The following is a 23,687-nucleotide window of genomic DNA, read 5'->3' as shown; positions in this document are numbered from 1 at the left end:
ACTGAACAAGGGGCTAAGAGAATCCAATTCTGTGCTTAGATGCTGAAAACCATCCACTTAATGGCAGCAATTACCACTGATCCATCATGCTAGCTTCTTAACATTTAATATCTTACTCCCTAAGATATGAAAATAGGTTATTTTAAGCTCCTAAAATAGATTTGAAGAGTCTCCTAAAAATTCTCAGGACCAGTCTCATTCAAAGGTGAGTGGGATTATGCCCAGAAGTTACTCAGATGCTTTTAAAAATTCCTATTTAATTTTACAATGCACAGCCCTGAAGTAAATCTCCATTCAGTACTTCTTGTAATCAAGATGAAGAAATTGACTTTGGAGCCAACACACATCTTTGTACCTGTATTTTCTGTTGGCTGCTTTTCCTGCTGTAGCACAATGCTGCAGTGCTTCATTCACAATCATACCCAAAATACTAACACAAGACCCAAACTGCTATTCTGCTCTGGGTCTATGGAGTGCTCTGAAAAGAGTCTGTGTTGTAATGGGCACACACAAGATCAACTGTGCTTAAGAATATCATCTTTGGTAAATAAAATGGTTTAAAAACTTGACAATTTGCGATAGATTTTGCAAAATATTTTTCTTTGGAAGCACTAAACTGCCAAAACAAACCTTCTTTACCACATGCTGCAGAGGTTAAGACTGATGTCAAAATGAACCCCATAGATGTCTTGGGAAATAATGTCTCTTAATACTCTAGCTAAGCACCATTTGTTAACTTAAAAACATAATGTTTGGAATGAATATTTCATATTTAGCGTTTGCATTGCACAGGAATGCACATTTTACAGTTTTTTATTAGTGCAAACATTTAGAAACCAAGCAGAAGACTAATTTATTATTACTGTTCCTACTAATAAGTATTTATATTATTGATGTACACAAAGTTCCCCGTCAGGATAGTGACCCTGTAACATTAACTTTTAAATAATGCATAAGTTGGCAAATTTCAATTTATGGTAATTGTTTCTCTTAAACCAAGGCAATTAAATGCTGCTTCTGCAGTTGCATATACAAAACTGTAGGGTGGACCTTCCTCCTGCAGCACTGCAGCCATGCAGCTCCCCGAGAGTGAGTTGAGGAGCAGTGATTAAGCTACTGTCAGGACGGAGGATCACCTTTGTGAGATGCTATTATTATATTATTATTTTAATATTTGATTACACTTGACACTGTGGTACTCTGGCAAATATTACTCATTAGAAAAAGTAATACTAATCTTTTCTTTTTTCACCTGCACCACTCTGCAATAATCCCAGTGCATGTCTTGCAATGGGATTGCTCCTGATTTGCACTAGCAGAAGGAATGTAGGCCTACAAGTTTCAGAGGGTATTTGACTCATCAATTAATAGGCCAACTCAGGGCCATATCCACTGGCCACACCAACTTTCACCAGCTCACAAGGCTGGTAACCCCCTTAAGCATGTTAGTACCTGGTTTCTTTTCCTGCTCCTAAGTAAATCCCTTCCTTACCAAAAGGCACCGACACTTAGGCCCTATCCTTTCCAGTGAAAATCAAGAGAATAAATGTGGTAGAAAATTCCCCTAGCAGGCTCTGGGGAAGGAAAACATAAAAATCTCTAATTACCAAACACTGTGAGAATTTAATTGCGAGCCCTCGCGAGCCCCTTGCTGGCTGCGCTGGGGAGGGAACATTTGCTTCTACAAAACCCGTCTGCCAGCAGCTGGGGCTGGGGCTGCTCACGCCCTGTTGGTGCAGACAGCAAGGAAACCATCCAGTGTCCCAAAAAAGTTAATGAATTATTCTCCTCCTCCCAACAGACTCAATGCTGGAGCCAGGAGCCGTAATCGCACTCCTGCAGCCTCTGAGTCACTGTCAGACAGAGCCCAGCGCAGAGCAGCCTGCACAGTCAGCAAAGGCGGTATGTGCATTGTGTCTGTAATTCGGTCAAACCAGTTTAAAAACAAACTCATCTTCCCTTGTCCCCTCACAGGCCCCTCTCAGGACACACAAACGCTGCAGCCTCCCACCATACACACGGCTTTTTTGGAAGAGAGCATGAAAGAGCCTTTGCCCAGATGAACCAAAGCTGAGGTTTTCAGAGAAGCCTGCAGGAGTCAAGCATTCAAAATCCATTAAAATTCAATGGGAGAGGAGTGCTTGTGCTCTTGGGTGCCTTTGAAAATCCCATCCTCTGTCTCAAGGTTAAATCAAGATGGGGACAGGAGCTTTCACCTTGCTGTGTTTTCTAAGGACAAAAGTAGAGTCCACAACTGCAAAGACAGGTATTGCAAGACCCTTCTGCTCATTGCCATAACCACAGATAGCTTCCATGCTTCCCCAAAGCTCCCTCTGTGAGTTTCCTTCATATACCAGAGTCATTGGGCAGCTGGAGTAGACAAATGGGCACTGTCACAAAGTACTGATATTGTGGAGAACATAAATACCTTTTTCATTTCTTCCTCAAACATTCATGTCATATCTAGCTGCACAGGAGTGGGAATTTTCCGTAATGAACCATTTTCCATCTATCTCTGACAAAAAAATGACTGGCAAACAAATTAGTTTCCCTTTCCCCCTGTTATGACATTTGGAATGAAGTGTCAGAGAAGTTCTGGGAGGTATTAAAGATCTGTAAGTAAATTCTGAATATTTTAATATTCGAAATTCAAACCATGTTGATTACCTACAAGAGGCTCCATAGCTTGTTTCTGCTGCTTGGCAGAAGTGAAATGCTAGGAATAGTTTTCCAGTAAGTGTATGTATTCAACATTTCTATGCATATTTACTGATGTTTGCTTACTATCATTATTTTAAGTGAATGTTTCCACCACAAGGTTCAGCTGTATGTTTGATCAAGAAAGTAAAAATCCCAAACACCCCAACAAATTAACATGATTATTAACATTATCATGATTAAAAATGTGAGAGCGTTTTGGCAGAACTCAAATTTGTGTTAATTTTAACTCACTTAAAATCGTTGCTAAACCATGTATTGTCATTCGCACTTCTAGTTTTCCAGTGGAAATAAAAGTGTATTTTTATTTTATATAGTAGTACAATAAAAGGAAAAGAGGCTAATTTCTAGCTATTAAAACTGGTAAGACATTTCAAGGCTTGATTTTTCAGAGTAATCATGTCGAATATTTCAACACACAAAGGACTAAAATGCAAAAATTATTTGTATTTAAGCATTGTGCTCTATGAATATTCTTCAAAATGAGTGATTTTTTAAATTTAACATAAATCAAAAAACATAAAAAAGTAATGTTTCATCAAATCATGCTGACAGTGTTTGTATTATTTGCATCAACTCAGTAGCACGAAATAGCGCTGTTGAAGAGACAGACACTTACTAATTCCCACTTTCCGAACTTTAAGCAGCAATAACCCTTGAAAATTTCTAAGAGATCATCCTGAAAAGAGCAAAGATAAACATACATCACTTCCCTTCATACTCCAGGAAGAACATTACTAGAGTAGAGCATCTTAAAGTAGTTCATTCTACCCCAGGATAACACAACAGCACTGTGAACTGCTAGTCTTCAACATCACTGTAAATGTAAAGATTTTCAGACATTTTCTCTGGAAATAATTAACAATCACTGAGTAGAAGCTGCAGATGTGCAAAACTTGATCATGTTTTTGTGCCTGCTATAGCTAAGTAGTATGACTGGGAAAAGAGGTCCTGCTATCTGAGTCCCCAGCCCTATTGTCCCTTATTCACATTCAAACTACCACAGATTCTATGCTGAAATATCACTGTTGACCTGACCCCAAGGCAACTGCTTTTCCAGCTGATCCTAGGGCAGTTATTGCAGCCAGTCAAGCAGTATCTGTCAATTTTCAGTGTATGTCATTTCCCAGTAAACCTTTCCATGTTGTGTGATGAACACCAGCAGTGCAGTGCTGGTATTCACAAACACAGATTTGTCTTCGGTCTTGCGGCAATAGACCTATGAGTTGGTGCTTTGAGGGCTAGAGGAGAAAAAGGAACCCTGCCAGAATAAGAGCTAGCTTTATCAGGAGCCCTGCAGGAAATCCTCCTCTGTAATCCATGGAGCACAAGACACAAAAGACACTACAGCCAGCATTACAATGGCGAGACCCAGCTTCAGGAAGGCTACAGGATATGACACAATGGCCAGTCACCATAACTTGGCCAGCCACCATAACATGACTGTCCTGGGTTCAGCAGTAGCAGTCATTTTTCTCAACAACAATGACCCATGAGAATCAATAGAACCTGAGGTGCTGAGGATCTAGGCAGCAGGACATGTTGACCCTGCACACTTCAAATTAACATACATGAGAGCTGGTTTAGCTATCAAAAGCAACCTTGCTACACTAGCGCTGGGACTATTTTTCCAATTGTGAACTCCAATGCTTAGCTCTAATGTGGGTATCTACTGCTCTACACAACAGCCATCTCTAGTCTTTCTGTACACTAGGTTCCTGTGGTACAAATGGAGATAAATGATACATTCCTGGGGTTTAAGGTCATTGTGAAAATCGGAATCATTATATACAGTAGGGACTACTTGAGCACCTAGGCTGAGACAGAAGCCAGAAGAGCAAGGGAGATGGGATCTCAGATCAAACACCCTCTTTGCACCAGCTCCCAGCATTGCATCAGTAACCTGTGCACCTCAAGAGCATTTCAGGGAGATCCAGGAGGGACTGTGCCTACTTGCACAGGGAATTCAAACAGCTTATTACCAAAGCCATTTTCTTTTTTTATTATTACTTTCTTCAAACAAAGCTAATAAATCAAATCACCCAAGATGCACATTATGCAAAGCTTAATTAGATTTGGCACACAACTCGCTAGGAGTAGCACCCATCTGACTTTAGATCAGAGAACTCCGGTTTGATGGGTGGAACCAAATCGCCCACTTTGGAGTTGCTAAATCTACTTTTAAATGCAGTGTGTTTGCATTTTTTCACTCTGGGACCTGGAGGAGGTTAGCTTTGTTTGACTTTTGGGCAATGGGAGCAGTAGAAGAGAATTCAGAAATAGAAGGATACACGTTTATGAAGAACATAAATCTCTTATTCTGCAGGCACGGAAGATTCACAAAGAGTTGGCAGCAACTATTTCATAGAGCTGCTTTTCACAGAGCTACTGGGAGCTTGTGGAGCTTCCTCCTTGACTACCTGCTTTTCTAAGACATTCTGGGGTATTTTTAATAAACATGTATAAAATTCATGCAAAAATACTGTTTTAACAGCATATTATTTGGCAGAGCAACCTTCACTGCTATTACCTCTCTAGATTTTATTATCAATCTCTTGCTTTTCTTAAGCCCACAGCTCCTCAAGAAACAAGATCCATTTTAAAAAATATAGTTGAAATTTTTCACAATACATTTATAACCCTAACAGCATTAAAAGGAAAAAAAAAAATCTTTATTCAAGAAAAGGTGCATAAAAAGATTTTTAAAAAGTAAAAATGCTTCCCCCCACTTTATCCCTTTTCTGCTGAGAGGAAACAAGAACCAAAGGGGGCATAGGAAAAACTCGCACAAAAGAGTAGCATCTCTGCAGCCTGCCCCTGAACCCCTGCAGCAACCTCCCAGTTCCCTAAATCCCCCTTTTATGGGATGACATGTGAGGGAAGCAGAGGGGAAGGGAAGAGGCTGGTTGCAGACATGCGCTTGTAAGTACAGCAGAGCTGTACTGGAAGTCCTGTGCTCCAGACAGCCCAACAAACCACAGCCTGGGCGACAATGCAGAGAACATGATGTTTTCTGCACTATGGATGGCTTGTGACTGGGCTATGTCTCAGCTGTCCAGAGTCTACTTGCAAAGAAGGAAATGGGTGTCAGCCCACCACTGTTGTGACACACCAGAAAAGACAAGCTCTCTGTTAAACAACAACAGATCTGGCTGGACACACTGGGTTTGATCACACAGAGCCAATGCACTGCACATGCTGGCTGAAAGACATGCAGATTGGAGCCCATCTTCTTACCCTGCCTGCCTGCCAGCTCCCATGCACTATGTTCTGCATTGCCATACCCTCACCACGGCTGCAGCAGCTTAGCGCAGGAGCAGTGGCATGGACCACTGCCGGACCTGCATTGTGCTGGAGAGACATCTACTGAGCTTCATGCTCATCCAAACCGTGGCACAGCATGGACCACAAGGCTTGCATGCCCAAATGACACCAACCAACACAAGGCAAACTTTAAACCGCAAGTGCTGCAATGGGAAACGCACATGCAGTCTTCAATCACAACTTAATTCAGAAAAAAAATATTCAGCAAATCTTTTAATGCTATAATTATTTAATCAAGAAAATCCTAGGTCAATTCTAGTCAACCAACATTAAAAAAAAAACCCAAACATGTATATAGTTTCAAATTCATTCTTTAGAATGACACAGACATTCAGGATCTGCCTTTAAAAAATGCCGGACACCACTGTCGAAGCCTGAGTTTTGTAATGTAAACACCTACATTTTTCTATCTGCTAGATGAGAGCCTCACATTTGCCTTATTCACAAATATAGAAATGGGCAGAAATAATTAAATAAAGGCAGTCTGGTTCATGCTCCACTGCACCATGTATGAGAAGTTGTGGCTGACAATGACATTGAAAACCAGTTGTCAGTCTAATGTAATCAGAGAGACAATTGGCTCTGCTGGCAAGAACTGAATTAGTGTTTTCTGTCTGAATCAGTGTCATCTTCTAGGGAGCAGTGAAGCTTATGCAATGATCACAAAACTCCCCAGAAGCTGCATTTGTTACTGAAATATGGTGGTGCTTTGGTGCTGTGTAACCTCATTCTGTAATAAAATATACCTCATGGTCATGCTGCTGTTCTCATGTTTCTTGCAATGATACAATTCAATGACCAGATACTATATCAGATTAGACAACCATAACATTAAAACTTTAAAATCTCTCTTTGAGAGCTAACAGAGTTTATTCTCAAATGCATTCCCTGCTCTCTTGCACGCCGTGCACATATGCAGAGCATGAAATCAGGGCAGAGTCCAGGCCTAGATACTGCCACAAACGCTTGTACTTTGGGAAAGGCAGAAGGGTGAACAGTGTTAGTCTTCATTTTCCTAATGAGGACAGTGAATAAAATTCAAACCAAGGTCAGAAATGAAAAAAATCCCACTTTTCAAGTAGGACCCATTGCTGATGCACATGTGTATTTTGCCATAAGAAACCGAGAGTTTGTCTTAAAATAGACGTGCATTGTTGGTACTGTGACAACACCTAGCAGCTTCACCTTTATTTTGTTTCAGTTCATAGCATGAGCTGAGTTTGAGTGCTGGAATATGCTGTATAGGTTTTATTTTTTTTCATTTTTAAGTTTTCACTGTGGTAGAAGCTTGCTCTGCATCTGCTGCCTCTTACCTGCAAAGCCACCTCACTCATGGGAGATGTGAACAAGTTTGCAGGGGACTCCTCTCACATGGTCCAAGAGTGTGGAAGAGCATACAGGTACAGAGCAGAAAGGCTACCTCAGAAAAGCCACTTATTTCCAAAGAAATACTACTTCAGCACAAGGAACAACCAAGATCTTTACATCAACACACAAGAATATTACCTTAACCATTGTGTTTCTATAACAAACAACCAGCTCTCAGAAGTTTCTGCTTCCTGCTCTATTTAATAATTATCTTGCATTCAGTGATATTGAACAACACAAAATTCAAGTATTAGTCAAAGCAATAGAAGCAGATGGTTTTTCTGTTATTTCAGTTTTACGCATATTTGCTCTTTTTCATCTGTAACATCTGTTTCTTTAAAGAGCTATCGGTATAATGGGAGGATACTCTCATTGGATTCATATACGTCTGTAATTAGCAAGTTGATGGTCCTCCTCAGGCCAAGGAGACACTAGGTGATCTGTCACTTAAAGTCAGGCCATCAAAATAGATACCCTCTTTTTTATAATTACCGTTCCACGTTACATATTCATTAAGACTTACATAAATTATTTCCTTGTTCAAGGTTCAATTTTTCTGTCCTTGCTCAGACAAAGCTCTTGTTGAATCAGAATGTGTTTACTCAACAGGATATGGACACACTTTCAATCTGTTGTGCTGCCATTAGTCTTTGTAAGCCTCTAGTCTTGCTCAGACAGAACAAGGGACTAGTCAAATTCTGAAGCCCTTCATATGTGATTCCCTCTTAATTTCTACCAAAACCACCTCAAAAAAAAACCACCCAGAAACAGAAAAAAAACCCACAAACAAACAAAACCCAAAACTGAAACAAAACTATTCAAATACAAGAATTTTGTAAAAACAACAGGAGACTCACAGGAATAGGAAGCGTTGGTACACCACATCTGCCACACCAGTGCTTCAGACCAGGCCTCCACAGAGCTCCCTGCTGAAAGACAGAGCAAGTGAGATGAAGAGAGGAGGAATGGTTTATGCCTTACACCTACTGTTTGTCAAGCCAAAGCCCCAAACAGGAAATGTTTCACTAGCAAAGTTTTGTAACGTGTGTTTTTCATATGTAGAGGGCGAATTTTGTAGGTCACGTCAATAACCATTCTGATTTACTGAAACAAGGCAAAGAAGAAAAATGCCCAGTAGGGGCAAGGCAGATGACCACATCCCTTTGGCACACACCTTCCTGTCCAGCTCTGCCCTCTGAAGGCATGTACACTCTCCAGTAGTGCTTATTTATATGTCACATTACAGTGATGAATGTTACTGTTGCTCTCCAAAACATATGCTCAAAGTTTATTATGGCACTAAATACGGGCTGGGTAAGAATCTGGATTGTTTAAGTGTCAAACAGTGACAACATGTGTACAATACAACACAGACATCAAGGGAGAACCAGCTCAGCTAATATGTGGTATTCATATAAGCCTTTAAGAACAAAGACCACCCATAAAGCAAAGCCAAGGTTGCCGCAAGAATAGGTGGTACTGCTTCCGTCATTGCATACTGTGTGCCAATTGGTTTCCTAATTAGATTTGCAAGTTAATAAAAGGCATAAAATACGATAAAAGAACAATATGTTATAATTTTTCCCATGGCAGACCTTGCAGTAAATTCAGCAAATTTCTGACCATGGCAGGTACCCAGTGCATGCTTGTCTTTCTTCTAACTAGGTTTGGTTTCTTTCCGTTTTGAATGGCTTGTACCTTTTTTCATGAGAGTGAATACTTCCTTAACTAGGATGATCCCGAGCACAACAGTTATTCACTAAATAACGGTCAGCATAAATAACTCTCATAATTCTCAGCATCTTCCTTTAGATGATGGTGTTTTGTTCTATTTCAGATTCATTTCGTTAAAACACACAGTAAAATGGGAGTACAAAAAACCCTAACCATTAAAAAAATAATTAAACCACAAGGAAAACATTCTAAAGTACATCTCCTTAAATACTTGAGTTAGACATCTTGGATACAGCAGCACCACATGAGAACTGCTGGAGCTCTAGTCTTGTACCACAGGACTGAAGGGTTCAACCAGAACTGGAGCACTGCTCAACAGCACTTCAAAAGGACTGAAAGGAGAAAAGGAGTGAAAACAGCGACAAAAAAAGGACAGGAGGGAAGAACAGACTGAAGAGGGAAAACATGGGGAGGGAAATGAAATTTAGATTAAAATCTAATGCACCTTCATCATATGTGTATACCAGTGAGTTGTAAAAGGATTTCTTCCCTTGATGTATCAAACCCTTAATAGACAACTTTCCTTTCTCAGCAGCAGTTAATTAACAGAACGACCAAAGGAAAAAGCGAGCCTAAAGAGAAAACTGCAGTGCCATACTGACAACTTTTGCTCATATGAAATCATATTTAAACCTGAAAAAACCCCACTGTCCAGACTGTGGTCTACAATGCAAGGGTTTCAGCATGCAAGAACAATTCTGATAAGACCTTAGACTTTCAAACAACTCAGTGAAAATCCAAACAGATGCTACCACACCTTAGCATGCAGTCTCCAGTACAAACTGGAGAAAGCTATTCTAATAACGTGAGTGGTACTACCTACACCACAAACTCAACAGCAGTAGTGGCAATCCCCACGCACTTACACCAATTGCATGGTGGGTAGGACCCTGATAATGAGCCAAAACCTGGAACCTCTACTATGATTGCAGTCGCAAAGGGTTTCATTGCTGGTACCAGCTCATATTCAGATGGTCCCTTTGCCCAGCACAGACTTACTCCTCAGCCTTTTGGAGCATGGTATAAAATCTTTTCCTCAGGCTCTCTCAGAGGAGGTGGGTTGAGTGAGGTTTGGGTGCTGGAAAGAAAGATGTATTGGCTCAAAGTTAAACAGCTTTTTGTATGCACAACCTGAGGCACAAACAAGTCAGGATTTGCGTACTGGACCTTTGCATACACAATCTGTGTACTTAGAAAAAAATCGTTCATTAGTCCTTCTATTGCATGGGTATGAAAACACTGGGTCAGCTCCTTTATATTTTAAACAGCAGAGAAATGAGCGTGAAATTAGGAAATCCATAAACATCTTTCTACAGCCCATGGACTATCTGAAGAGGCAGTCCTGGCCCTGACCAAGGAATGGACAAATGAAACTGTGTCATGGAGGAAACAGGCTGGATAATCAAAATGTTCTGTACAATCCATGGATATCTGGGTTCATGTCAACAGCTCACGTCTGGCCCAAGCAGACTTCAGTGGCACTAGAGCTAGAACAAAGATTCAAGCAAAGAGCAATAATGATGGTATAGGGACAGCATGGCACATGGGTCTTGATGAGCTGTTTCCATTTTAATTCATTTCCATTGTTTGGAAAGAGTTCTTCAAAGGGGAGGACCCCAGCTAACAGGCCTTCTGGAAGAAAAGCACTTTCAGAAGTGACTTGAAAGAAAAGAGGGTGGGGGAAATCTGATTTAATAAATGATATATAGGAGTATAATTATATGGTTTTAAACACAGTTCCAGTTCACTTGTCTCAGCAAGAAATCCTGGTGTGCAAAAGAAATCATTTATATTGCTTACTATGGTTTTTCAATCTTGGCAAGTACTTTTTCCATTCTAAGATGTGGGAACACCCACATCAGTAATTATATACGTTAGCAAAAATACAAGATAACTTGTATTTTGGATAGGGGGGGTTTCCCCCATTTCTCAGTGAACTCCTAGGGCAGTAAAAGGAAAAACTGCTATTCTATAAGCTTCAAAACTGTAAAAAATTATTACTGAGGTAATATTATTATGAGGTTGTCTCTACATAATGAGCTATAGAACCATTATCCAAACATTTATCATACATTACACTTCTGTGACAAAAATAACAATTTTGCATTTTTCCATTCTGGATATGTTATTCAGTGTGAAGGGGGTAAATAGTCCACATAGTCTGGTGCAAATCAGCAGAACCAGTGGTGAGATGTTACACATTTGTAAGCACAGGTTACTTGGTAGGGCACATTCACGTATGCATACCAGTAAAACCCAGTCTTAAAACATGAAAGCTAGAATTTCTGCACCTGAAACACTTCCTGAGATCTTCCTAGGGGCAGAAGTTATGGTGAAGGTGTTGAGGGAGACAGAGCTGCAGATTCCCACTGATGGCCGTGGGATGAGGCTGTTCACGTGCTCCAGCCACAACCTGAACCACCTGTGAATCACACGAGTCTCCTGAACCACAGCTTGGCTATCCTCAAAACGCAGCATTACAAAATCCAATTGGAACCCGGCAACGTCCACTGAAAATGCCCTGAAAAGTCCCAAATTATTTGCACAAAATTTAGCTCCATTAATTTTCTTGTTCTCATAGTGGCTAAAAGAAACTTGAATATACAGGCTTTAATTTTGCAGGTGTGTACGTCCTAAGCTGCATAGGAGAGAAATCTTAATGTACGTAAGGGAGCCATTCACTTCCATAATCCTACTACATGCATTCATATTTTCAGGACAGACCTGTGGGATAGTCAGAATCTTTTACGTGACCTGACACATGACAGACTGCACATTTTCTTTCTATGCACAGATTTTTCCCAATATGTGTCTAGATATAAAGATACGATCACTCCTGGTTTTATTTTGTTTTCATTTCTTTTGTGGTTGCACAGCTCTCACATCTCAATAAAGATTTAATTACCTAATGCATTAAAAGAGAATTGGGTTAGCTTTCTGTATGGTTTCTTAAATATTCTTTTCATTAATGCAGATCATCAAAAGCAGCAGTGATAAATAATGGTCCACAAACAAAATTATAATCTATCCCTTTTTTGTATATTTTGGCCTTAAAGAGCCATCACACTAATTGGACAATACAGAAATTGGAAACTCATGATTTTGTGACCCTGGATATCCCCAACTTGCTATTTGCCACTAAGTCTCTGAAGCTAACTTGCATTCTATTTAAAAACTATATAGATTTTTGAGAGATAAATGAAATAATCTTCTTCTGGGGTTTCTTTCGTGTCAGGGTAAGCAAATGTCCTAAGAGCCAATATTTTGTTGCACAAAAGAGTTTCTTAGCAAGCAGAATTATTGTTTTAGTCTAGATTCCCTTTTTCCTGAAAATATTAAAAAAAAAAAGTCCTGGTTACCTTTTCTATTCATAAGTTGATTAATGTAGTTGGATAAATTAATAAAGAAGAGATAACTGAACTAATCATCCTTAATGAAACAGCAGATTGCTAGGAGATTAGTCTAAGAATTTCTTGTCATGTTATAGGCTAATACAAATAGACGTAATTTCATGTGCTAAAGACCCACATTTTCAATCCCAGCTTTACAGAGCTCACTTCAACACTACAGGTGACATTCCCACCACCTCCTGGCATGAGAAAGGCCAAGTGATGGGGCTGGATGAGAGTTAAAGGCAAAGCCAACAGGAAGAGACTCTGTCCAAAGTTTCCATAGGCTTTACACCAAGTTGAGGCTTTTAAAATTAAAGAAAAAGATCAAGCCACACCAATCCTCAATTTTAATATCCTAAGATGAAATAAAAAATTACCTTGCATATTTCTTTGATTTTAAAATTTTTACCTCCTCCTTCCCAATCCCTATCATCCATGTCATCCATATCTAACACTGATCTTGTAACCTTTAAGTCATCATCTTTACCTGGAGCTGAATGATTATATCAGATGTTTGAGAGCACTGCATGCTCTGCAACAGTTCTGCATTTGTTTAAACTGTTTTGGGCACAACAGGCACAGAAAAAACAGCTTACTGGGTTGCATGCCAGCTTTTTTAATATCTTCAATGTCATAGCTAGATAGATAATTTAAAATTTGGATTATTATAATGCAACATTCTTAAGTAGCTCTTAAAACAAAACCCACTTCTCCCTCGCTACCCCCCCCCCCAAGAAAACCCAGATGCACACAGTAAAAGCTGTCAAGCTCAGTCTTGTCCAAAGCAGATCTGCCAATGTTCTGACAATGTTTGCACTTGCTTGTCAAAATGGTCACTTCAGCTGAGCGTCATTTACACCATGGCTTACAAATTAGTCATGTAAATTACCTATAAATTTAACATGAAAAGTAATCTACCTACTTTTAAAATTGCATATAAAAATATACACACTTTCTATATATATTATAAAATGTGGCATCTAATGACCATATTATGAACACTTCCTGGCTGGAGCAAAATGTTGCAGATGGACTGCACAGAAGCATTTGCCTCTTTGCCCATACACTTGGGTTTCACTCTCTCCTGTGCCACCAGCTCACAGTCCAAGCTTGAAGAAAGTCACCTCTTTCATACCTCACTTTCCCAAACTGTAAAGTGGACAAGACTGGCTGAATTATCCCTTGTTTTATCTGGCAAATGTAGAGAACATTTTCTATTTGAAAACCATTTCACAAGCTGTTTTAGCAAGTGATCTGCTCTCTGAAACTGCTTAGAAAGCCATTTTCAGGAAGAGTGAGAATCTGTGAGGTTTTTACCAACTGGTCTGTTGGTCCATGTGGCCTGTTTTTGGGAACAGTGTTGGTTACACAATGTGCTGAATGATGCTGCTCATGTACAGGGGCTGGATTAATGCTTTTTCTGTTTATATGAATGTCTTTAATTGTTCAGCAGATTTCAAAGATAATTAACCATATTGTTATTAAAAAAACCCAGCGCTGAGAGTGCTTCATCATGGGTTTCTTTCCCTCATTTACAGAGAGTCCACTTGTATTTGTATGTAAAGACAAGTCGACTAGTTGCAATAGGAAGAGAAGAAAGACTGCAATGGAGAGAGGATCTTGCAACCGGGATTAATCTGTCCTAAATTAAGACATGCATCACAATAGCAAGTGCTTATGCAGGAGGGAACTGTAAAGATTCCTGAGCTCTCACGGTGTAGCTGTATATGGCATAAATAAACCTGTTCAGGGTGTTGAAAGGAGATGAGCTTTGATATAATAGTATCCTGGGTCTTTCAGAAACTAGCAATGAGGAACACCTCTTAAAATTGGGATAGATAGCGATATTCTATACTTAGGATGAAAAACCTCTGTTAGTGGCTTTGTTCTCACCTCTTCCTTTCCTCTCCAACATCTTGGATACCAAGACCAAAATAGCAATGATTGTTCTAACATGTCAAGGAAACACCCTCTTGAACATTTATTCTAAATTGCTTTAACTTACTCTTTTTATCCTCTGATTTTCTAATCCAAACTTCCTTGTTTAACATCTGTTAATAAAAGAGCTTTGACCGTTAATGAAAATGGCCAGTGGCTGACCGCTCATAAAATGCACACACAAAAACTTTGCTATATTTAGTCGTGACTATAACTGGGCGTAGGCATACTACCTCACAGTACATGCCAACATTCCACTAATTGCTAATAGGGTAGGAGATCCCAGAATTAACAAGAATGGGTAATGACCGGAGTATTAATATTGTGTTTCACAGCATCACTGACTACTGAAAGCATCTGCTGAGCTTCAAACTGTTCTTGTCCAGTTAAGTATTTCCCAAGGTATCATGACCCTCAAAAGACAGTGAGACACCAGATGCATGAACTTGCCTTCTCTGTCAAATGGACATTGATGCTAGCTGGAGCCGTAATTACTCAATGGAGCTGCAGCAACAGCTTTTTGTCCCTTCAGTGAAGGCTTTATAGAAATTTTCCTCCAACAATTAAACATGATGTAAATGGAAAGATACTATTATAGCAGCAGACACTACTGTTTTTATAGCTCTGAATATTGAAACTCTCAATCCATTTCAGCTGCCAATTGCATGGCAGAAAAATATTATCAGCTTTTTCATCCTAATAAGTGTTCATTGTATTTCTCAATTTCCACGCAAGAATCACAAAGAGAGACAAATGTTTATGCATCCTACTTCACAAATCATCACATAGATATTATTCCTAACTTACAAATTAAGAAACTATATACTTGGTGTATACAGTGATTTAGCCAGAAGTGTTTCAAATGGCAAGACCCTTCTCTAAAGGTGTCAACGTGTGGATTTAGCAGCTGATCAACCCATGAAGGAGCCATGGCTCGTATCTCAGGATGCTGATGTATGTACCAAAGAGCCAAAAAAGATTGACTTCCATTTCACATTTGTGTATGTCCTATGCCCTAAAAATTCTATGTGTGCATAAATCTGCACAGTAAACAGAAGAGAAATCTGAAAGCACCTAGCACACTCTCAGCCTACATAACCATGCTTCTTGAAGGAAGGCAAAATTCCAGAGGGTCAAATAAGTGGCGTGTAGGTTGCAGCTTGTCTCTTGATCTTGAGTCACAACTTAATTACATGATAAGAGATCAATGCTGTACATGCACAAGGTGAATTTAGCCTGATAGTGGCCTGTTTTCCAATACGCAGCCCTACAGAAAAAGAAATGAATCCCTGAAAAATTTGCAGGGAGCTGGAAACAGAGGAAGACAGCTCAAGTGATCCACACTTACACTTATTATTAGAACTGAGAGAAAGCTGTAAATAAGTCTGTGAATATTCCGTTTCATTGCATTCAAGTTGCTTTCCAATCTAATTCTTAAAGGAAATTCCTACACATCAATCTCTGTGCAAATACCAGAGGAAAAAACATGCGTGTCACTTCAGACTTTGGTATTTTGCTTGTTGAGGACATGGGAAGAGAGCAGGATTTGAGATTGTTGCAAGGACATAAATTTTGACTAGAAATAATACAGTTCTAAAGTAGTACAGTTAAAAAATGTAGTATAAAGTGTTTTAAAGTGTGAAAAAAAGTGAATTTTAAATTCACAAAGATTTTTAGTGTTTGCACCAACCCTTCCCCCAACCCGTTTTTCCAACCAGGAAAAAGAAGCACATCATGTGACTTGGACACCCATTAACAAAGAGCTTAAATTTTAAATGCTGGAAACCCACAACGTACTGCTGGCAACCAATCTACTGACAAAGAATGAATCAGGAAATCAGTTCAAATAACGAATACATTGAGACCATCATAATAAAGTCAATTATGATTCATACACAGAAAAGAGACACCATTCATTCACTATTATCCAGTGAATAAATCATTGAATTCCTCCTTATCTGAATATGTTTCTTTAACAAAGCTGGATCTTATAATAGCTTTCTAATTTAGCATTTTCTTACAGTAAGGAAGAGGGAGAACCTATGTGAAACATGCAAAGAGTCAGTCTTTCTAAGACCCAGATTTAGAAGTGCCTCTTGGCCACCTTCCTGATGGAAATCAATCCACAATATATTCTAGGTTGTGGACACATCCTACCAGGCAGCCCAGCAATCTATGTGGGACTCCACTACCAGTGAATGCAGGAGTTGGAGCTTTGTCAAATACATATTTCACTTGAGGTGAAATCCTGTCCACAGAAAGAGAAGTTTCGCATTTAGCTTCAACAGACCCAGATTATAGTTTGTCTTGTTGGCAATCAAGGGACAGGCAGTAAAAGCACGTTTTCCCTGTAGGTGCTCCTTTGTATTCTTCAACCACTTTCATCCACTCCCGTGTGCTTCTAAATCTTTAGCCAGACAGCTAGTTTGCATATGCTTTTGAGATACTAATTAAACACGTACAAACAAAGAAAAACCTTGAAGCAAAAGAGAAAACACAAAGAAATTAAGGAACAAGTCTTCAGAAGTCTCGGGTAAGCCAGTCAATTGGGTTTTCCCCACAGATTCCCCTACTACCTTGACTTCCCCAATCCACACACTCCACCAATTCCAACAGTGAATCTATATATTCACAATCGAGTGAAATAACTTTTAGACATTAAACACAAAGCTACATGAGCATAACTACGCACAAGCACATGCTTGTTTTAAAGAGGGAATCTGATCCACCTTGAGAAATGGGTACAACACACTCCGTTAATCTTCTGGTTGCTTGAATTACGCTGTCCACAGCAGTGCAGTAGTTTTAACAAAACTACACACACACACACACACACACACAAAAACAGGAAAAAAAAATCAAAACAAACTAAAATAATTTAAAAAAAAAAGAGAAATAAAAAACAGGAAAAAAAGGGGAAAAAAAAAAAGAAAAGGGAAAAACCCAAACCCAACATTTAAAGTATTACAGTAGTAAAATAAATCAGGAGATTCTATGCGACTTCTAACACAGGGATAACAGTAAAGTATAAGTCTGGGAAAACAAGATGCTTTTGGTCAAAATTTGAAATGCCAGCAGCAAGACTGGAATTTTAGATCAATTCAGGATTACTCCTTCTCTAGCTCCACATTGCAGTGCGATAACTGGGTCGTGTTTGCTCTAACATTATCTTTCTCCACCAAGGCGGCCAGAAAAATCTCAAACTGTACCCTCCAAATAATAAAACAATCAAGAAAATTTTTTTACACTTCGCCACAAAAGCTCAAGGTTTCCTCAGGTCTACCCAGGGAAAAGATTATTTGGGGTTCAAATAATACCTGACAAGTAATAATGGCTTATCTCAATAATTTTGCTCTTGGGAAAACGGCAAGAGGTGATCGACTTCTGTTCTCATTTTCTGTTTGTTTCCTATGAAAGATTTTTTTATTTCACAATGAAATGCAGATAAGAAGTTCACCTCAACAAGATAAAGAGTGAGATGGGTGCAATTAACTCTCTGGAGTAATTTGTTTTCTACAAGACCCATGACTTCAATAACATAACATCTAAAATGCTTGAGGTATCAAAAAACTGGAAACAAAACCAATAAAAGCAAGATGAAATGTCAGCAGATGGATTAACATCATCAAGAATGTGCCAGATTCTTAAGGCTATATTAAGCAACATTTTTTTTCCAAAGCAAATTTTATGATAATTTTAATAACTTCACTGGGGAACTTGATTTCCTTTTTAACATTAATTTCCTATTTCCCTGTTCTTCCTCATTACTACTGCAAGGAAGGGGGCTTTTCCCAAACTGCTGTCAGTGCTCCAGTGTCTCAGCTGGGTTATGGACTCCTCACCTTGAAGGCTAATGTGCAAAGTTCTCCGTTGTTACTACAAATGATCGTAATGTCAGATAATCATCATTCCAACATGATGCCCTCTTGATTTTTTTGTTTTTCATTTGCACATTTTTCCCCAAAAAATTGTGGTTCCCTTCTAGCCGATTTGTCTATGCTTGTCAGCCATCACCTATGTGCTAGCTGTCCAGGGGTCTGAATACAACACACCCTCGGGGGATGACTATATATAAAATATGTGAAACTCAACAGACAGCTGATTTAATATGACCTTATCAGCTTATGGCACAATGTCTCCTACCATTTTTCTCTGTAAAACTTGAGGTGCTTTTGGCAGAAGGCAATAGATACACACATATTATATATGCATATGATAATATTACACATATTACCATATTTAGCTCCATTCCCAGAAATTTATAAAGACTGATGCAGTCTTTGCTATAATTTTTTTTTTCTTAAAAAGGGATTTCCAAGAACATTATAAAAAATGCACATCATTGCCTAAATGCCTAGTTTTCCTGTCAAGAAAACAAGGGATTGATGGGGTAGTTTGGTTGTTTACATAAGAACTCTTTCATTTGTTTTGGGAGCTTTTATTTTCGAATGACCCTTGACAAGACCAACAGAAGCCAGTAGAAAGAACAGAAATTCCTACGCATGGGAGGACTCAGCCAATTGAGCTGATGATGGAAACTGCAGTCATGTGTAGTATAAATGCACTAGGGAAACAACCTGCAAAGCTTATTATATAGGATATCTGGCCAGCTGCTGACCTTTTACAAACACAGTATTTCTAGACATAGCAGCAGGGTAGATACACAGCCTGTTATCTTTCATGTCCCCGCTTTATCCCTTCCAAGGCAAAAGCAAGTTGGAAAATGTAACCCTGACATAGCCATCCTGCTTGTTCCTGGCACCAGCCCAGCCATCGGTGGCCTACAGCCTTCTCATCCCCTGATGCAGTCATAACAACTCCATTTGCAATAAGCACAAAACAGATTGGTAAGTGAATCTAAACGTGTGCCACTGATCCCTGTGGCCTTCACCACCACTGTGGTCTGGATTTTCAATTAATTCCTATTAAAGCAACCAGCTCCCTTTAGAAAATGCTTTTGATTCTGTGTAAGTTTGTTCTAATTAGCACCGAATAACGAAAGTATTACAGCAGCACCTATTCTACCAGCATTTTTAACAAGCTGTCAGAGAAAGAATAGTGTGAATAACAGCTGGGTTTAATACGTTATTTTGCCTTTTTATTATTATTATTATTGCGTTGTGTTGCTTTTTATATTTCTGGGTGACCAAAGCAACCAATTTTGGGGTCAACTGAACACAGACGAATTCACATAGTTCCTTGACACAAAGAGTTTAATCTCAATAAAAAATAAACCTATGAAGAAACCTCCACAAATGACTCAGGGATGTGTCATCTGACACATTTATTGCTCAGGGTCCCTGCCAAAGCCCTTCAATATATAATTATCTCAGCTGTGCAACAACCCTTATTTCTATGCATTTAAATTCTTCAGATTTCTCCAGGAGAATTTTAATGGAAATCTTTTCAACATCAAAACGATATTATGTTATTTGGTGTCTGTCTTCATCAGAGCTCCGATCTGCACATGATAAAAAAGGCAACTTACTCTCAGCACTGATGAAAAATACCTGAGAACTTCGGGGATGTGTGATCAATTCCATGTTCCTGCAAGACCTGAAAGCTCCTGTAGACTCCAGCAGGAGCAAAGTGTGAAAAAGGCACTGGTAATTATTCTTCCATGCTACACTTTTAACTAAAGTAGTAAGGAGATGAGAAGAAATCACTGACTGCTTCTTGTTGTAAATAACACCAATCCTGCCTGAGGAAGTTCCTGATCCTTAAATCACTGAGATGGAGGAGTATTGTTAAAAGTTTCTCCCATCTATATAATTTTTCCTGCATGTCCATTTGCCCATTCTGAATGAGAATGATGAGTCATTCTTCAGCTCAAAGAGGTGCCTCATGCTACTTCTACACAATGGTGCTCTCTTTTCCCATGAAAACCAATAGAATGCGTCCAACCTCGTTTGAACATCTTCAGACAACCAGGTAAGAACACTGCAGATGTTTCCTCAGCCTAGGCCAAATCTTCAGATGTTAAGAACAGGAGTAATTCCCTTGAAGTCATAGAAGTTCTTCCAATTTCTGCCACCTGAGAATGCTGCCTACTGTTCAAACCCGATTCACCTACACACTACAAACGTTTACATAGAAAACAGGTTTAGGGAAGGAGAGATTGACAACATCGTTCCTGATATTCTGCTTATGGGCTGGACAGCAATTTATCTTGTCTCTGATCAAACCTAGCAGTTATGACCAAAGTTTCACAACTACAGGAGGCTTTGTGTTGCAACTTGCAACAAAAAAATGTGGCATCATACATACATAGCTTAAGTGTTCGATGCATACAGATCTGTCCTCATGCGCTAACAGAACTTTCAGTATAAGATTTTTGTTGTTGTTGTTGAAGAGATGTAGCTCTAGTCTTTGAAGTTTAAGACTAGTTGTAAATTCCTTGAAGTCAGCCCTATTTCCTTTTATATTAGCATGTTAACAAGCTTTGGAAGACTGACAGACCTTACAGGAAGACACAGCTGGGTGCTCCTCTAGTCTGGGCTTAATGAAAACCAGAACATGAAGGCTGAACTCTGTGGCTTGTCTGCTGTTTACAGACTCGGCAGGAAGAATCCACTACCCTAGTGATGAAGGCATAATGTCCTCATCAAATACTGATACTTTCTGTACTACCAAAGAAAACAGTTGGGATTAATTAAGAAAGGAAATGCCACAATATTTTAAATTACTTCTGTAGTTTAAACCTTTGTACCAGATGAAGTTCAACAATAAATAAATACATATAATAAAAAAAACAAACAAAACTACACTGTGAAATACTGTGAAAGACGGGATTTCGCAAACAGGGACTGATTAAAGGGTGAGGGTGTAACTGTGAATGTGATCCAGATTTAGACTGAAAGAGATAACCTTTAAACTCCTCCAGCATGGAGAGCTCCGTGTTACTGTGGGCTAAATGAGTATGTGAAGGACCAGTGAGAACAAAACATTATGCCCCTAAAATTCAAAGTCAGTAACGACTTACAGAGCAATCCCAAAACCACACTGGGAATCAGTGTTTATCAGGATAACTGTGATTTCAAAGGATGCTCAAGGAATGCCTATCACACAGACAATGTCCTCAAAGGACAATGTCCAAAGAGAAGATTTTGTACCCCATCTCCAGGGAACCAAGCCAAAGATAAAGAAGAGCAGGCAAAGGCAGCTTTGACTAACACTTTGATCCTCTGGTCCTGGGTCGCTCAAGCAGCAGTGATGCTCCTGCACACTTCTTCACATTGAAGAAACTTCAGCTCTGCACTGGCCCAGGACAGCCATTAGATATATCTCACCTCAATTATCTCTACTGCACCTGCCTCATGCCTCCCTGTCCCTATTTAATATGCACAGGAGCATAACACAAGCCATCCAGAGGAGTTTTGTTGTCCTCTATTCATAGACTCATATCACAGAATCATAGAATGGTTTGGATTGGAAGGTACCTTAAAGATCATCTAGTTTCAAATGTCTTGCCATAGGGAGGACACCTTCTATTTGACCAGGTTGCAGTACTTGATTTGGAAGCATCCTCACCTTCCTGGGAGTCCCTTATGCGACTCTGGCCTTTTTACACTGCATATGCTGAGAAGCAAATCTTTCCTCTCATTTCTGCTTGTCCAAGCCCTAATGGTTGGAACCAAATTTTCAGGGAGCTGAAAGGGAGATCAAATTCAGTTTCTGCATTCCAGAGTTCTCATATCTCTGGAGAACATCGAGGAATATTGTTTCAACACTGAGTTTTAACAGTGGATTTTCCTATTTACATGCACTTTGATTTAGTGAAATATATGCTCCAACACACTTGTACTATATGTCCAATTTCCACATTTATAAAAGACAAATACATGTATAAATCAAATAACTATAGGCACAACTGACAATCCTAGTCGATGACAAACAGTTTCTGTGACAGCTGCATTTTTCCCCACCTATCTATAATGCTTATGCAAGTCAATACTCAAGAGCTTGGAAAGAAAGAACATTCACAAACTGAATAAAAACTACTTTTGCATTATTATTTTACATCTTTTTTAACAAAACATGGTTAGTAAAGGCCAAGACAAACCTAGTTTCTCAGAGCAGTGTTTTCAAGTCAATCAGGCAGAGATTTGCTTTTGCTGTTATTACAGCAACATCATTAAAAATCTTAATGTTGACAACAAAGGTAACCTTTAAATACTGTCCAATCTCAACAACCATATGTTGCATTTTCATGCATGCTTAGAGCTTTTTGCTGGATGCCAGATTTCCATGTGCACCTGGTTATGCAACCAAAATATCCAGCCAGAAATGTAAATAATGCAAAGTCTGAACCTCATTTAAGTCATATTATTGAACATTCAAAGTTTAAGTTCAGAATCTGTTTTGATGAACACTTAAAATGAATCATTTCTTGTGCAACGAAGACAGACTGATCTGCAACAGAAAGGAAGGGGGAGCTTGGTGAGTCCATGAAAAGAACTTACTTTGGTAATTTTGTGGCCTACAGACAGTAAGGCTGTATAGGAGCTGGAATCCAGTGTCAGGTGTATTATTGTTCCAGGTTTTATTAAAGCTTAGTGATATTTGGTGGTTGTGGTTTGCAGGTTTTGATTTGGGGTTGTTTTATTTCCTCTCTCTTTCTGAAAACCGTTTAGTTATAACTTTGCTGTTGTTCACTTTCTGGACAGTCTCAGCTGAGTAGCCGAGATCTGTGTTGCTCCTCAGCCACCTTCTGGCAATTGTAGCTGCTTGTGCCAGCCTGATCCTACACACTAGTGACAAACGAAACCACAGACAGCAACAGCAAAGGTATCCTTCTTTCAGATTTCCTCTCTTTTGCTTTTGATTCACATTTTTAGTCTTGAAATTAAAATAGTATAAACATAATATTGCTCCTCAGGGAAAGGCAAACAGCCTGGTGGGTATTTCTCCCAGGCCCCACTGAGAAAAAATTGGTAACTGATTGGCGTCAGAGTGTGTCTAGATCTTTTGCACACTTAGGACCAGTAAGTTGCATTTAGTAATTGGCAAAACCCCAACAAAGTCAGTGCAGGACAGAGATGGCAAGATATTACAGATCAAAACCATAAACACTTACTTAAAGCAACAAGATCAGAATTCTTTACTGTGCACAAGCAAACTGGTGAATCCAGCAGAAACAATAATGTTTTCAGTGCCAAGGGGTTTTAAACTAATGATTACAAAATGCAAATGTAAGACATTCAGAAAGTCTTC

The 23,687-nt window shown here is 39.2% G+C and overlaps 1 long non-coding RNA gene across 2 annotated transcripts in view; it reads right to left on the bottom strand.

Moving 5' to 3' along the window:
- Positions 1-23,687, bottom strand: part of LOC130597677 (uncharacterized) — a 106,342-nt gene that overhangs the window by 10,335 nt on the left and 72,320 nt on the right. Inside the window, exons 2-3 of one of the 2 annotated variants that reach the window (XR_008971845.1) lie at positions 8,268-8,339; positions 7,356-7,406 (exon numbers count right to left, since the gene is read on the bottom strand). This is a non-coding gene — a long non-coding RNA (uncharacterized LOC130597677). The remainder of the gene's footprint in view (positions 1-7,355; positions 7,407-8,267; positions 8,340-23,687) is intronic. The other variant, XR_008971844.1, reaches the window with a different exon arrangement.

Source organism: Pezoporus wallicus, unplaced genomic scaffold, assembly GCF_028554395.1.
Source record: "Pezoporus wallicus isolate ANWC-B61680 ecotype Strahan unplaced genomic scaffold, APGP_CSIRO_Pwel_v1 contig_6783, whole genome shotgun sequence".
Classification (NCBI taxonomy): domain Eukaryota; kingdom Metazoa; phylum Chordata; class Aves; order Psittaciformes; family Psittacidae; genus Pezoporus; species Pezoporus wallicus.
This window is presented reverse-complemented; position numbering and strand designations above follow the sequence as displayed.